Below are 17,369 nucleotides of genomic sequence, written 5' to 3'. Positions count from 1 at the left end.
ATAAGGTAAAGACTGATGTAACTGAATATTACTACTGTAAAAACATATAAATGTAAGGACAAATAATGTGGATTATTTAAAAAATTATTAATATTTACGTTGATTATAAAATTTATTATTCGGGGCTATGCATAATTTAGTTCATGTTCTGGGCTAGTACTAGTGAGTGTAGGTCTTTTAATCTCAAAATGAGAACTTGACTACTTTCAAGCAATTATTCAATCAACAAATATTACTTACTATGTGAAAAGAAGAAAACAGCAGCCAGAAAGGTGCTCTGTATCTTACACACCATCTCTTTCTCATAAAGGACATATTATTTTCATAAATGCTCTTTTATTTAGTTTCCATACCTACATCCTCAATACCAAAGGTACTGCCACCATTTCAGGGCTTAACGATTTATGTGATTTATGAACAATAACCCCATAACTAGGATGAAAAGCAATGGGAATTCCGAGAAGAAAAATAGCTCCATTTGCTAGTATATTTGAATAGTGAATTGCAATAAATATTTTAAAGAAATGGAGGTAGTCTAATTTAGAAGAGCTATATGTTGCCACTTATGTCTAATATAAAAGGCCATGTATCGGAAAGAAAAAGGTCAAATGCCCCTATTATATTTCACATAATACCACGTTCCTCTCTTTCACAGAAATTACCCATACTTATACTACATTTATATGTATGCTAGTTTGATTAATGTCTATCTCTCACACCAGAATGCATTGTCATGATGATGGAACTGTGTTTTTGCTACTACTGTACATCCAGTACCTAATGAAGCATCTGCACAAAGTAGTACACATGTGTGATATATATTTCCAGACTTACACACACACACACACACACACACACACACACACACACACACGATCTTCACCCCCCCAATAAACAAAAGAGTAGGATATTTGAGGGAGAAGGTAATTTAAATTGTGAGGTACATACTTTTGGGTTACTAGTCTGGAAATACAGAATGAACTATTGGAAATATGAGTCTGAAGCTCAGGAAAAAGTTAGGGATTGGATATATACTTTGGGAATTATCACTGAAGGTGGTAGTTTCAGTCATGCAAATATTTCAGGTCACCCAAGGAGGGCATGTAAAAGAACAAAAGATGATGGTTGAAAATTCTAGGTGATATCCATATTAAGGGGTTAACAGAAGAAAAGGAATTAGGGAAAAAAAAAAACAACCTGTAAATGGTATGATGATACAACCTTGTTTTCCTTGAATAATCTGGGTTTATATCTATTATCCTGACTTAATTATTAAATAACACATCTTCTCACTTTCAAAAGTGTTTCAGTTTGGAAGATAAATTATTTGGTCTTCCTATCTTTAAGAAACCGTTAGAGACAAAAGAGGAAAATTAAGACAGAGTGAACATAAGGGAAGAGGAAAGAGAAGAAACTTTCAGGAGATGTTACAAAATATCAACTATTGGGGAGAACAGGAGTAAGGTGAGAGTTGAAAAGATGCCATTACATCTAGCATTTAAAGAAGATACAAGTAAAGTAAAAAGAATAGAAATGAGTTGAGGAAGCAAGTGGGGATGACAAACCAGGGTAATCGGTGGGAAAAAAAGAGAGACATTCATTAATATTCTTTTCTTTGGTGCTTGGAATGAAGATCTATCTGATGAGAAAAAGGGGAAGTAAAAGTGGGAAAGATAACTCTAGGAGAGTCATAAAAATCTGGAAAAATGCATTGATAACTGAAGCATGGAGGATAACTAAGGCATTGGCAAAGGAAATATCAACCATCATTGAGAATCCAGTTAATACTGGCAACCATAAATTTCCAATTTCATTATGTAATACAGTGTGGAAATAAAATTTCACCCATCTCAAAAAAGAAAGTTATGCTACAGACAGAGACTTAGAAATTATTTGCAGAGATATGATTGTGTAAGCTACAGAAATAGATGAGATCTGAAAGACAAAGACCGTAGGGAAAGAATACAGCAAGACAGAAAAAGGAGAAAGAAACAGACATTAAAGAACAAGATAGAGGTAGTCATTAGTAACCTAAAAGAAAGCTATTATTTGATGACGATAGATACCTCAATATAAGTGGTAAAGAAAAAAGTTGGAGGTAAGGAAAAGGATGCAGTGAATATGGATAACTCTGTTGTACAGTGTTTGTAATGTTTCCTTATTGGAGATATTATGAACAATTCTTGTTCATGTACCATAATTCCCACATGCATTAATTCTAGGATACATATACTCAGAAACAGAATTGCTGGTTGTAGGGTGTGAATACTTTCTTTTACAAATTCCCAAATTGGTTAAGCCAATTTATATGTCTATCAAAAGAAAATGGTGACAATTCCTCTGACTCCACAACTTAGCTCTACCTAGTATTGTCAGTATTAATTCTTTTTCAAATGGGATAGATACTAAAAATATCTTAATGTGTGTGTTTTTAAAAAGTCTTTATTGAATTTGTTACAAGATTGCTTCTGTTTTATGTTTTGATATTTTGGCTGCGAGGCATGTGGGATCTTAGCTCCCCGACCAGGGATCGAACCCACGTCCCCTGCATTGGAAGGTGAAGTCTTAACCACTGGACCGCCAGGGAAGTCCCCTTAATGTGGTTTTAATTTCTTTTCCCGTCATTGTTAATGAGAGTAAATACCTTTTCATACATTTATCAGCTATTTAGATGTTCTCTTTTGTAAAGTCCCTATTCAATTTGCCCTATTTTCCCCTTATTAAGTCGTTCTTTTTTATTGAATTGTTACATTTCTGTATCTATTCTGGATAACAAGTCCTTTGTCAGTTTTATATGGTGTAAATATCTATTCCTACTATGTAGCTTGCCTTCTTACTTTATCATGTATTTTGATGAACAGAATATTTTAATTTTAATTTAGTTAGCTCTATCAATATTTTCCTTTATAGTTAGTGGTTTTTGTGTCTTAAAAGGAATCCTTTCTGAATGACATCAGTAGAAAGGTAGAGTAGGTAATGTCAATAGTCCACTCTACTAAAGAAGTGAATAAACTAACAAAATCTGTCAGAATCAACTTTATCAGAAATCTAGAAACTAATCAAGTTTACAGCAGCCAGGTGAATGCTTAATCAAAAAAACCCACAAACCCCCCCAACTGATCCCCTACTACATAGCTCAGTGATGGACTTGAAGACACAGCCCACATGTCTGGTAAAGGTTCTGAGTACTGAAGGGAAACAATCATTATTCTCAAGGGTTGTGGTTGTTTCAACATGTCTGGTAGCTCACTGAAGGATACCCTCAAAGGGCTTTCCTTTATTTTCCCTATCTTGGAACACTCCCATGGCTCAGGCAACTAACTGGAAGGGAGGTTATCCAAATATTTAAAGTCAAATATATTAGCCACTGTTGTCTAGGCAGTGGATAACAGGTGGAATGAATAACAGATTAACTTAAAAACCTGGGAGGAAAGGCCATGTAATGAGATGCTTTCAGGCATAAGAGCTTTGAAAAGCTCCCAGATATTCCTGAGTTCCAGGAGGTCATGATTATGCCCAAGGCAATGCACATCCTTAGAAGACTTCACCTAATCTTTCACCTCTTGCTGAACTAAAGATTTTGCACAAGCAGGAAGTGAAGATTAGGCAGAGTAGTAAACTGCCTGGCTGAGTGTTGAAGGCATGCTCCAATATATAAAAAGAGCTCATCTGCAAAGAATGGGAGATTTTCTTTTCCTGTATATATATATTTTCCCGGCATTTAAGGAAATTATGTCAAATCACTAGCTGACCACAAAGCTAATGGAACAGAGACTTCAGTGGCCACACACAACAAAGAACAGACTTGACAAAAGTAGTTCAGATATTTGTAGTGAGGTGGATGGACCTAGAGACTGTCATACAGAGTGAAGTACGAAAGAGAAAAACAAATACCGTATGCTAACACATATATATGGAGTTAAAAAAAAGAAAATGGTCAGAAGAACCTAGGGTCAAGACAGGAATAAAGATGCAGACCTACTAGAGAATGGACTTGAGGATATGGGGAGGGGGAAGGGTGAGCTGGGACAAAGTGAGAGAGTGGGATGGACATATATACACTACCAAACGTAAAATAGATAGCTAGGGGCTTCCCTGGTGGTGCAGTGGTTGAGAATCTGCCTGCCAATGCAGGGGGCATGGGTTTGAGCCCTGGTCTGGGAGGATCCCACATGCCGCGGAGCAACTAAGCCCGTGAGCCACAACTACTGAGTCTGCATGTCTGGAGCCCGTGCTCCGCGACAGTGAGAGGCCCACGCACCGTGATGAAGAGTGGCCCCCGCTCGCCGCAACTGGAGAAAGCCCTCGCACAGAAATGAAGACTCAACGCAGCCAAAAATAAAAAAAAAAAAAAAAAAAAAAAAAAAAAAAATAGCTAGTGGGAAGCAGCCACATAGCACAGGGAGATCAGCTCGGTGCTTTGTGACCACCTAGAGGGGTGGGATAGGAAGGGTGGGAGGGAGGGAGATGCAAGAGGGAAGAGATATGGGGACATATGTATATGTATAACTGATTCACTTTGTTAAAAAGCAGAAAATGACACACCATTGTAAAGCAATTATACTCCAATAAAAATGTTAAAAAAAAAAAAAGTAGTTCAGAACAGTTAACCAACCAACAAACGACAACAATTGTAACAAGCAGCAGTAACATACCCTGGGGAGGGGAGAGAATTTGATTTCCAGAGTTGCTACTAGTAATATTCAAAGGGTCCAGTTTTCAACAAAAAAATTATATGGTATGCAAAGAAACAAGAAAGTATGACCCATGTATAGGAAAAAAAAAAAAAAAAGAAGAAATAGAAACTATTCTTGAGAAAGTCCTGACACTGGGCTGACTAGAAAAAGCTTTTAAATTAACTAATTAAAATATATTCAAAAAGCTAAAGGCAACCATGGAAAAGCACTAAAGAAAGCAAGATAATGATGTATCACCAAAAGGGAATATCAATAAAGAGGCAGAAATCATAAAAAGAAACCAAATAGAAATTCTAAAGTTGAAAAGTATAACTAAAATAAAAAATTCACTACAAGGGTTCAGTACCAGATTTGAGCAAGCAGAAGAAACAATCGATGAACTGAGGAGCAGAAATAAATAAAGAATAAATAAAAATGAACAGGGTTTAAGAAACCTGTGGGACAATAATAAATGTACCAAGATATGCATAATGGGAATCCCACAGAGAAGAGAGAAAGAGGCAGAGAAAATATTTGAAGAAATAATGCCTGAAAACTTTCAAATTAGATGAAATATATGAATCTACACATCCAAGAAACTCAACAACCCCAAGATGGATAAACTCAAAGAGATCTACACCTAGATATATAATCAAACTATTGCAAGTGAAAGGAGAGAATCCTGAAAGCAGCAAGAGAAAAGCAACTCAAGAGATCCTCAATAAGAATTGTAGCTGATTTTTCAAAAGAAAGCAAAGGGGTTGGTTGGCAGTGGGAACACATACTCAAAATGCTGAAAGAAAAATAATCTGTCAACCAAAATTTTTCGGCCTGGTAAAACTACACTTCAAGAATGAAGGAGAAATCAATACATTCTCAGATAAACGAAAACTGAGAGAGTTCAATGCTAGAAGACCTGCCTGACAAGAAATGCTAAATGGAGTCCTTTAGGCTGAAATGAAAGGACACTAGACAGTAATTTGGAATTCATGTAAAGAAATAAACAACACTGGTACTCTACATAGGTAAATATAAAAGTCACTATTAATGTATATTTTGGGTCATGAATCTGTATTTTTCCTATATAATTTAAAAAGAAAACTACATAAAAGAATAATTATAAATCTGTGTTGATGGGCACACAATGTATATATATATAATTTGTTAAAATAACAATATAAGTGAGGGAGATAGTGAAAAGTTTTTGCATAATATTTAAACTAACTTGGTATTAATTAAGACTAGATTGTGATAAATTAAGATAAATTAAGATGTTAACTGTAACCTTCACAGCAATCTCTAAGAAAATAACTAAAAAATATTTGGTAAAAGAAATGAGAGGAAAAACAGGAAAAAATATCTATTAATCAAAAAAGAAGGAAGTAATGGAGGAAATGAGGAACAAGAACAACAACAAAAGACACTGAAAACAAACAGTGAACTGGAAGGAATCTTACCTTATCTGTAATTACATTAAATGGAAGTGGATTAAACTACTCAATTAAGAGGCAAAGACTGGCAGAATAGATTAAACCCCCCTCAAAAAAAAAAAAACACCCCATGATCCAAGTATATACTTTAGATACAAAGACACGTATTGGTTGAAGGTGAAAAAGTGGAAAAAAATATTCCATGCAAACAGTAATTGAAAGAGAGCTGGAATAGCTATAATAATATTAGATGAAATGGACTGTAAGGCAAAAACTGTTCAAAGAGACAAACACCTCAAATAATGACAAAAAGGTCAATTCATCAGAAGACAAAACAGTTATAAACATTTACCCAGAGCCCCAAAATACATAAAACAAAAACCAACAGTATTAAAGAGAGAAAAAAATTTTTTAACAATAAAATTGGCAGACTTCAATGCTCTCAACACTTTCAATAATGGCTAGAATAGCTAGTCAGAAGATCAACAAGTAAAACAGAAGATTTGAACAAGAGTATAAACCAATTAGACCTAGTAACCATATAGAAAACAATCTACCTGATAACATTAGAATACACATTTTTCTCAAGTGAACATGGAACATTCTACAGGATAGACCAAATGTCAAGGCACAAAATAAGTCTCACTAAAATACTGAAGTCATACAATGTTTCTTCTCTGACCATAATGGAAGAAAAGTAGAAATCAATATAGAAATAAACTGAGAAATTTACAAATATGTGGAAATTAGACACATTCTTAAACAACCAATGAGTCAAGGAAAAAATCACAATGGAAATTAGAAAATACTTTGATATGAATGAAAATGAAAACACAACACAGCAAAACTTATGGGATATAGCAACAGGAATGCTCAGAGGAAAATGTATAAGAAAAGCAAACTAACCTCCCAAAAAAGAGGAGGAAGGAGTAATAAAGATTCCAGTGGAGATAAATGAAATAGAGAACAGAAAAACACTGAAAGGATCAACAAAACCCAAATTGGTTCTTTGAAAATATCAACAGCATTGGCCAACTTTTAGCTAGACTGACCAAAAGAAAAAAAGATAAAACTCAAATTACTAAAATCACTAATGAAGTGGGAACATTATTACTGATCTCACAGAAATAAAAAAGATTGTAAGGGGAATGCCATGAACAATTATATGCCAACAGATTAGGTAACCTAGAGGAAACACACAAGTTCTTAGAAACACAAAAACTATCAAAACTGATTCAAGAAGAAATAGAACATCTGGAATAGACAAATAACAAGTAAAAAGACTGAATCAGTAATCAGAAAAAAGCTTCCAACAAGGAAAAGCTCAGAACCAGATGGCTTCATCAAAGAATTCTGTCAAATGTTTAAAGAAGAATTAAATAATTCTAAATAATAAATCCTTCACAAACTCTTCCAGAAAATGGAAGGGAAGGCTTCCTAAACTTATTTTACAGGGCCAGTATTACCCTGATACCAAAGACAAATTAAGATGACATAGGAAAAGAAAATTACAAACCAATATCCTTTATGAATATAGATGTTTGGCAAACATCCTAAATAAAGTACTATAAAACTTAATCCACATTCAACTGTGTCAGCAACATTTCCCCAATGAATTGAAATGCTCCCCTTGTTGTATATCATGTTCTTTGTTGGGATCTGTTCTGCACTCTATTTTACAGAGAGCCAAAACCATACTCGTTTTGTTTTTTGGTTTTTTCTGGCCGTGCTGTGTGGCTTGCGGGATCTTGATTACCCGACCAGGGATCCAACACAGGCCCTCAGCAGTGAGGGTGTGGGGTCCTGACTGCTGGACTGCCAGGGAATTCCCCATACTCTTGTTTATAGTTAGCTTTACGGTGAGTTTTAACATTTGGTAAAGCAAATCCCACTTTAGTTTTTTTTCACTTTCATAATCTTCTTGGCTAATCTCCACCATATGAACTTTAAAAAAATCTTGTCCAGTACTACCCAATGCACCCAAGGCAGAGAGGAGGTTAAAACCAATCACATAGGGGCAAGACGGGAATAAAGACACAGACCCACCAGAGAATGGACTCGAGGATATGGGGAGGGGGAAGGGTAAGCTGTGGCAAAGTGAGAGAGTGGCACGGACATATATACACTACCAAATGTAAAATAGATAGCTAGTGGGAAGCAGCCGCATAGCACAGGGAGATCAGCTCGGTGCTTTGTGACCACCTACGGGGGTGGGATAGGGAGGGTGGGAGGGAGGGAGACACAAGAGGGAAGAGATATGGGAACATATGTATATGTATAACTGATTCACTTTGTTAAAAAGCAGAAACTAACACTCCATTGTAAAGCAATTATACTCCAATAAAGATGTTAAAAAAAATAAAAAATAAAACCAAAAAAAAACACCTTAATCCAACAGCATATTAAAAGGATTATATACTATGACCAAGTGGGATTTATTCCATGAATGTAAGGGTGGTTCAACATGATAAATATAATCAATGTGTAATATAGTAACGTGTAATACAACGCATTAATAGAATGAAGAAAAAATCCACATGATCCCAGAATCCAAATGATGTAGAAAAAGCATTTGACAAAATAGAACACCTTTTCATGACAAAAACACTCAGAAAACTAGGAATAGAAAACAACTTTCCCAACCTGATAAAGGGCATCTATGAAAACCCCACAGCTAACATTCTACTTAATGAAAGACTGAAAGCTTACTTTAAGATCAGGATCAAGGATGTCTGCACTCACCACTTCTTTTCAACACTGTACTAGAAGTTCTAGCTAGGGAAATTAGGCAGGAAAAAGAAATAAAAGGCATCTGAATTGGAAAGGAAGAAGTAAAACAATCTCTATTCACAGATGACACTTTTTTTTTTTTTCCACAGAAAGAAATATTTGAACTAATAAATTCAGCAAAGTTGCAGGACATACGAGGAACACACCAAAATCAGTTGTATTTGTATACACTAACACTGAAAATTTTAAAAAAGAAAATTAAGAAAGCATTTCCATTTACAACAGAATCAAAAAGAATAAAATATTAAGGAATAAATTTAACCAAGGAGGTGCAAGACTTTATACACTGAATATTACCAAACATAGAAAGACATAAATAGGGCTTCCCTGGTAGTGCAGTGGTTAAGAATCCACCTGCCAAGGCAGGCGACACGGGTTCGAGCCCTGGTCCGGGAAGATCTCACATGCCACGGAGCAACTAAGCCCGTGCGCCAAAACTACTGAGCCTGTGCTCTGGATCCCGCAAGCCACAACTACTGAGCCTACGTGCCACAACTACTGAAGCCCGCTCGCCTAGAGCCTGTGCTCCGCAACAAGAGAAGCCACTGCAATGAGAAGCCCGTGCACCGCAACGAAGAGTAACCCCCACTCACCACAACTAGAGAAAGCCCACACACAGCAATGAAGACCAAACACAGCCAAAAATAAATAAATAAATTTATTTAAAAAAAAAAAGACATAAATAAATGGAAAGACATATATTGTTAAGGTGGCAATACTACCCAGAGGGAATTACAGATTCAATACAATCTCTATCAAATTCCAACAAACTAACACAACATTGTAAAGCAACTATACCCCAATAAAAAGATGAATTAAAAAAAAATCACGAAAACTGGAAAAAAAATTCTAATAGAATTTTTTGCAGAAATAGACAAGCCCATCCTAAAATTCATATGGAATCTCAGTGGATTCCATACAGCCAAAACAATCTTGAAAAACAAAGTTGGCAATCTTGAAAAACACTTTCCAATTTCAAAACTTACTTCAAAGGTGCAGTAATCAAAACAGTGTAATACTGCCATAAGGATAGACATATAGATCAATGGGATAGAATTGAAAGTCTAGAAATAAACCCTCTTATACTTTTATGGTTAAGTGATTTTTGACAAAGGTGCCAAGACAATAGGAAAGAATAACCTTTTCAACAAATTGTGCCAGAACAACTGGATAGCCACATTTAAAAAATGAAGTTCTACCCTTTCCTCACATGATATACAAAAATTATCTCAAAATGGATCAACGACCTAAATGTAAGAGCTAAAAATGATAAAATTCTCAGAAGGAAACAGAGGGATAAATATTCTTTACCTTGGATTTGGTAATTGATTCTTAGATATGATACCAAAAGCATAAGGAACAAAAGAAAATTTAGACAAACTGGACTTCATCAAATTTAAAAACTTTTGTACATCACAGAATTATCAAGAAAGGTTGAAAAGACAACCAATAGAATGGGAGAAAATATTTGCAAATCATATATCTGATAATGGTTTAGTATCCAGAATATATAAAGAATACTCACAACAGAACAAAAGACCCATTTAAAAAAAAAAAACAAAAAACCTCATTTTAAGAAATGAGGCAAAAGACTTGAATAGACATTTCTCTGAAGAAGATATACAAATGGTCAACAAGCAACATGAAAAGATGTTCATTATCATCAGTCATTAAGGGAAATGCAATTCAAAACCACAATGAGATACTTCACACTCACTCAAAGGCTGTAATTTTTTTAAAAAAGGAAAATAACAAACGTTGTTGAGTATGTAGAGAAACTGGAAACCTCATACATTTCTGTTAGGTAAGTAAAATGGTGCAGCTCTGTGGAAAACAATTTGGCGGTTCCTCACAAAGTTAAACACAGAATTATCATATGACTCAATGGTTCTATCCTAGGTGTATATCCAAGAGAATCAAAAACTGGTGTTCAAACAAATGCTTGTACACCGATGCTGATAGCAGTATTATTTTAATAACCAAAAAGTGGAAACAACCTAAATGTCTATCAACTGATCAGTGGCTAAACAAAAGGCATTACATCTATACAACGGAATATTTTACAGCCATAAAATGGAGTACTGATGCCTGCTACAACACAGATGAACCTTGAAAACATGATGTGAAGTGAAAGAAGCTAGACAAAAAAAGCCACATACTGTATGATTCCACTCATATGTAATGTCCAGAGTAGGCAAATACATAACCAGTAAGCAAATTAGTGGTTGATAGGGGATGGGAGGTGGAGGTATGGGGAGTGACTACTTACTGGGTGTGGTATTTTTTGAGGGGTGATGAAATATTCTGGAATTAGAGGTGATGCTTGCAAAATATTGTAAATGTACTAAAAGCCACTGAATTGTACACCTAATAAACAAGTTGAATTTATGTGACTTTTACTTCAATTATATATTTAAAAAGAAATCTTTCCCTAATCCAGCACAATGAAAATTTTGTCCTATATAAATCTGTGAAAGCTTTATAGTTTTGTCTTTCATATTTACGTCTCTAAAAAACTTAGAACTTTTTTTTGGATACTGTATGGGATACGAGAATCAATTTCATTTTTTCATAAGGACTGCCTGTTGTCCCAGCATCATTTATTGGAAAAAGAACTTCACTAATCTGCAGTACAGACTCTGTCATATACAGAGTGTCCATATGTGTTGGCATTTTTTAGGCTTCTATTCTGTTCCATTGATCTAAGTGTTAATTCTTGCACCAATAACACACTTTATATCATTTTAAGTCTTGGTATTTATAGAGCAGATCTTCTCACTCTGTTCTTTTTCTTATTCAAGAGTATATTGGTTATTTTTGGTCCTTTGCATTTCCATTCTGTATAAATTTTAGAAGCAGCTTGTCAAGTTTCTCTCTCCTTCTCTTAATTAAATACATACACAAACACACACACACCACATACAAACTGTTAGGATTTTATTTACTACGCTTGTACAGAAAAGGATAATAGTTTTAAAGGATACCCCTCTAATTTATTGAAAAGTATTTACTTCTGGGGGGTGTGTGAAAGCGAATGAGAATGAGATGAGAGGGTGGTTCAAGCGGATGTCAATCTTATCCATGTTTATTTTTATTTTTTAATAAAAAGAATGTACTCATGTATTATTGTACAATAAAATATTTTTAGTGATGAAAACTATGGGAGGGATTGTTTCAAAAATTAAAAAGTGATCAATGTACTCAAGAGCCTGAGAGAAGTAAAAAAAATGAGCACAATGTCTTGTACACAGCTGATAATAATTTATTCTTTGATAATAAAGAAGCAGAAGTGGCCACCAACTTTGAGAATTACAAGCTCTCTTTGAGATAGAAGGAATGGAACAAAGTATTAACTCAGAAAAATAGTTTAAGCAGAAAGGATAGTTGTTTAGCCTTGGTGATCTTTATTTTAATATAATAAGCAAGAGGAGAGAATAGGGGAAATGAGGAGATGAAAAAACGTAAAAGTCTGAAAACTGCAATTCATTAATGTATATAAAGGAGTCAAGAGATGAATGAAAGGCTTGCTAAGTAGTGAGGTTCTTGAGCAAGCAGAATTCGTAGTGGGTAAGTCAGCACAAATAAGGAGAAATGCCAAATAACTTCCAAAAGAAATAGCATTCCTACTTTTAGAGCACTAATCTGTATTCCTATTATCTTATGCAACTGAGAAGATAGGGAAAACAATTTATTTCAGTTGATCTCAAACCTTCTGAGGATATGCACTGTAATTTCAACTGTGAATTATTAAACAATAGAATTTTCCTCATAAGGGAAATTATAATTGGAATACATATTTTCTTAGGAACTGTGCTGATTCTTTCTAGTTATGTAGCTATTCTGTCCGAAAGCTACTTAGACTGATTGGGCAAACATTTCTAAAAGAAGAAATGGAGAATTATATTATCAAAATTAGAATACAGAGCCGAACTATCATTTCCCTTTATAAACTCTGTCTTTTGAAACACCAGTAAGAATACCAATAAAGTAAACATACAACTTTGTATTTTGATGCTAGAGAAATTCTTTAGTGGGCATACATTTCTTCTTTGACTCACTACTTTTACCACTTAATATTTTTTTGTTTTGAAAAAATATTCAAACTTACAGAAAAGTTGCAAGACATACAACAGAAGATGTTATTTGGATTTAATTTTGGGTAGCTAGTGAGCAAATTTATAATAATTGAAGTGAGTCTCCCAAAACAGCCATGTATGAAGGAGTATGGCTTCCATGGCAACAATTTGCCAGTCCCCATTGTAAGGCTTTTGCAGTCCTTGTCAGCCTGATGGTTAGCTCTATCATATGAACCCTTTCCTGGTAACGTCTCTATTTAGAGACCTTTAAGGTAGGTTGCACTCTCTTAAAAATCCTACTATACATCCAATTGTGCAATATAGGACCTGAACTAATAATAAAAATAGATTATATATGAATGCCTAAATGGGTTATTTCAGAAAAAAAAAATACATCATGTGTCTTCCCAGAGCTTCTAATACTGATCAGACCACCAATTAAAGTGTTACGATTAAGTGTTATAAAAATTTTACTAAAGAACAAAAGTATCAAACCAGAGTATCCTGAGTTCACTAAGGTATTTGACAAGTCATATATTTGACGAGAATTTTAAAAGTTCTTGGAACAAGATGGACAAAGTGTGTTTTGATGGGCTAGAAGAGAAACATATATTAGCTAGTTAAGCATTTAACCGTAGAGTTTCTGGTAGTATGTGAAACAGCCTATCCTAAAAAAATGTTCTATCAGTGACTTGAATGACAACTTGATTAGCATATTTGCAGGTGACAGCACTAGAAAAGACAGGTAAAATACCAAATGTCTGATATAGATTTAAAAAATGTCTCTTTGGGGTAGACTGATCAGTTAAATGCAGCAAAATGAAATTAAACAAGAATAAATGTGAAGACTTGGATTTAGATTAAAATCAATGGTATAAAAAATCCACAAGAATTTATGATTTATATTTATAAAGAAAAGCCACACTTTATGATTTTATCTAGACAGAGAACTTATGAGGCTTGACTATAACAGATCTTTTTTAATAAACATCAAAATGTAAATATTCATACGAGTTTGTTTCTTAACAACTGTTTATACTTACTAAAGTCATTTGGGATTTTTGTTGTTCTCAATGGTAGTAATCAGAGTTCTTATTACATTATTCCATATAAATTTGCCTTCCAGGAAAATAAAAAGGTATAACCTTGCTGATACCTGCATTCCAGTATCAATTTCTGATGGTGTATCTGTCTAAAACACTTAGAATAGAGTCTGCTACATAATTAGCATTTAAAGCTATCTATCAATATTATCATTATTACTATAGCTGCTTAATACATTTGCTTACTATAGGGAGAGAATATGCTGATTATCTGTCTATCTCACGGAAAAGTCCTTGTACATAATGGGGATTGCTAAATATATTTTGGTTTTTTGTATCTGTCTTGTGAACTTAGTTGGATGATGCATTGTATTTTTTCATAAAACATATTTAACAAATATTCATACAGTGTATATACTATGTGCCAAACTGTGTCAGATGATGGATAAATCATATAAACTAACATATGTGATCCTTGTCTCATGGATGTTATAGTCTACATATATAGAAATCAAACACATGAATAAGTATATAATTGTAAATTGTGGTAAGTGCTATAAAGGAAAAGAACAAGGTCTTATGAGAGAGAATAGCTATGAGAAAAATTTAGATTGGAGGAGGAGAAGTCTTTCTGTGATAAGGAGACACTGAAACTGGAACAGAAAAAATAAACACAAGTTAGCCAGGTAAAGAGTGGGGTTAAGAGCTTTTAGGTAGTGGGAACAGCATGTGCTGAGAGCCAGGAAAAAAGCTGGATGTAAACTTAGTGAGCAAAGGGGAGAGGAAGAGATGGTAAGGGAAGGGCCTAGAACCAGATCATGTAGAATCTAGCAGAACAGAAACTATCTGATGCCAAAGCTCATGTTGTTAAAGCACAATGCATACTATTTCCCAGATTTGAAAAAGGTCTACGTAGTTTAATACAGCTTCCTACTTATTTTATTGATAATAATAGCAATCTTTGTGAAAAACTTATAAGAACGTATACTTATTGGCCCAAATAGTGATTACTACAGGTTTACTACACATGCATACATCATCAGTCCACAGTACTCAAAGGTTAATGCTAGGAAAAAACAACTAGCATCCTAATAACTCAATCCCTACATTAACAACTATAGTAGTGATATAAAAACGTCTCGGTTTTTTCCATTAAAATTTTGAGAAAGTCAAACATTTATTACTAAAGATAACATAACCTTCTAAAAAATTCTGCTATGTGGCATCCATATGAGTAGGAACAAATAAACAAGAATAAAAAAGCACATTAAGCACATGGACATCTTGAACAGAAATTTTATTTTATTCTGTAAACATCCATGCATTATTGTATTCCTTTCATATGCCAGGAAAAATCGTGAAAGACTCTGAAATGGACAAAAATATTATTAGGTGTCTTGTGTAGTGGACCATTTTGAATTATCTACACTGTTTAGTCTTTTAGCTATTTTACAAATCTAAGTTGTAAAAAACTGAGAGTAATGTAAATAGTTTTTGTCCAAATGATCCTCTTGTACCATGGAAGTACAATGGACTGCCTTGCAGGTAATCACCAAGTGTTGCATTTACTTGTAAATTCATTTCAGCACTCCCAATGCCTATATACTTGTGTTCTTTGAATTCTCCTGTTAACCAGCTGTAACATCTTTCTGGTTCCCTCATTAATTAATGAATGAAATAGCATCTTTGATATGTATTCATTTGGTATGTGTAACAAAGACATGATTTTAACTTAAAAAATAATTCTTTAACAGTTTTAGAGATCATCCACTGAGATGTCCAATGGATTCACCTAATAGAACCGGTAAACAGCACTGCCAGAGGAGTGCACTTTTTTTTTTGTTAACATCTTTATTGGAGTATAATTGCTTTACAATGGTGTGTTAGTTTCTGCTTTATAACAAAGTAAATCAGCTATACATATACATATATCCCCATATCTCTTCCCTCTTGCATCTCCCTCCCATCCTCCCTATCCCATCCCTCCAGGTGGTCACAAAGCACAGAGCTGATGTCCCTGTGCTATGCGGCTGCTTCCCACTAGCTATGGATTTTACATTTTGTAGTGTATATATGTCCATGCCACTCTCTCACTTTGTCCCAGCTTACCCTTCCCCCCCCCATGTCCTCAAGTCCATTCTCTAGTAGGTCTGCGTCTTTATTCCCGTCCTGCCCCTAGGTTCTTCATAACCATTTTTTTCTTTTTAGATTCCATATATATGTGTTAGCATACAGTATTTTTCTCTTTCTGACTTACTTCACTCTGTATGACAGACTCTAGGTCCATCCACCTCAATACAAATAACTCAATTTAATTTCTTTTTATGGCTGAGTAATATTCCATTGTATATATGTGCCACATCTTCTTTATCCATTCATCTGTCAATGGACACTTAGGTTGCTTCCATGTCCTGGCTATTGTAAATAGAGCTGCAATGAACATTTTGGTACATGACTCTTTTTGAATTATGGTTTTCTCGGGTAAAGGCCCAGTAGTGGGATTGCTGGGTCGTATGGTAGTTCTATTTGTAGTTTTTTAAGGAACCTCCATACCTCTTACTGTTCTCCATAGTGGCTGTATCAATTTACATTCCCACCAACAGTGCAGGAGAGTTCCCTTTTCTCCACACCCTCTCCAGCATTTACTGTTTGTAGATTTTTTGATGATGGCCATTCTGACTGGTGTGAGGTGATACCTCATTGTAGTTTTGATTTGCATTTCTCTAATGATTAGTGATGCTGAGCATTCTTTCATGTGTTTGTTGGCAATCTGTATATCTTCTTTGGAGAAATGTCTATTTAGGTCTTCTGCCCATTTTTCGATTGGGTTTTTTGTTTTTTTGATATTGAGCTCCATGAGCTGCTTCTAAATTTTGGAGATTAATCCTTTGTCAGTTGCTTCATTTGCAAATATTTTCTCCCATTCTGAGGGTTGTCTTTTGGTCTTGTTTATGGTTTCCTTCACTGTGCAAAAGATTTTAAGTTTCATTAGGTCCCATTTGTTTTTGTTTTTATTTCCATTTCTCTAGGAGGTGGGTCCAAAAGGGTCTTGCTGTGATTTATGTCATAGAGTGTTCTGCCTATGTTTTCCTCTAAGAGTTTGATAGTGCCTGGCCTTACATTTAGGTCTTTAATCCATTTTGAGTTTATTTTTGTGTATGGTGTTAGGGAGTGTTCTAATTTTATTCTTTTACATGTAACTGTCCAGTTTTCCCAGCACCACTTATTGAAGAGGCTGTCTTTTCTCCACTGTATATGCTTGCCTCCTTTATCAAAAATAAGGTGACCATATGTGCGTGGTTTTATCTCTGGGCTTTCTATCCTGTTCCATTGATCTATATTTCTGTTTTTGTG

The 17,369-nt window shown here is 34.6% G+C and overlaps 1 protein-coding gene across 4 annotated transcripts in view; it reads right to left on the bottom strand.

Annotated features, from left to right (window-relative positions):
• Positions 1–17,369, bottom strand: part of GPHN (gephyrin) — a 626,292-nt gene that overhangs the window by 239,118 nt on the left and 369,805 nt on the right. The window lies entirely within an intron of this gene.

This window comes from Balaenoptera ricei, chromosome 2 (assembly GCF_028023285.1).
Source record: "Balaenoptera ricei isolate mBalRic1 chromosome 2, mBalRic1.hap2, whole genome shotgun sequence".
Lineage (NCBI taxonomy): Eukaryota > Metazoa > Chordata > Mammalia > Artiodactyla > Balaenopteridae > Balaenoptera > Balaenoptera ricei.
This window is presented reverse-complemented; position numbering and strand designations above follow the sequence as displayed.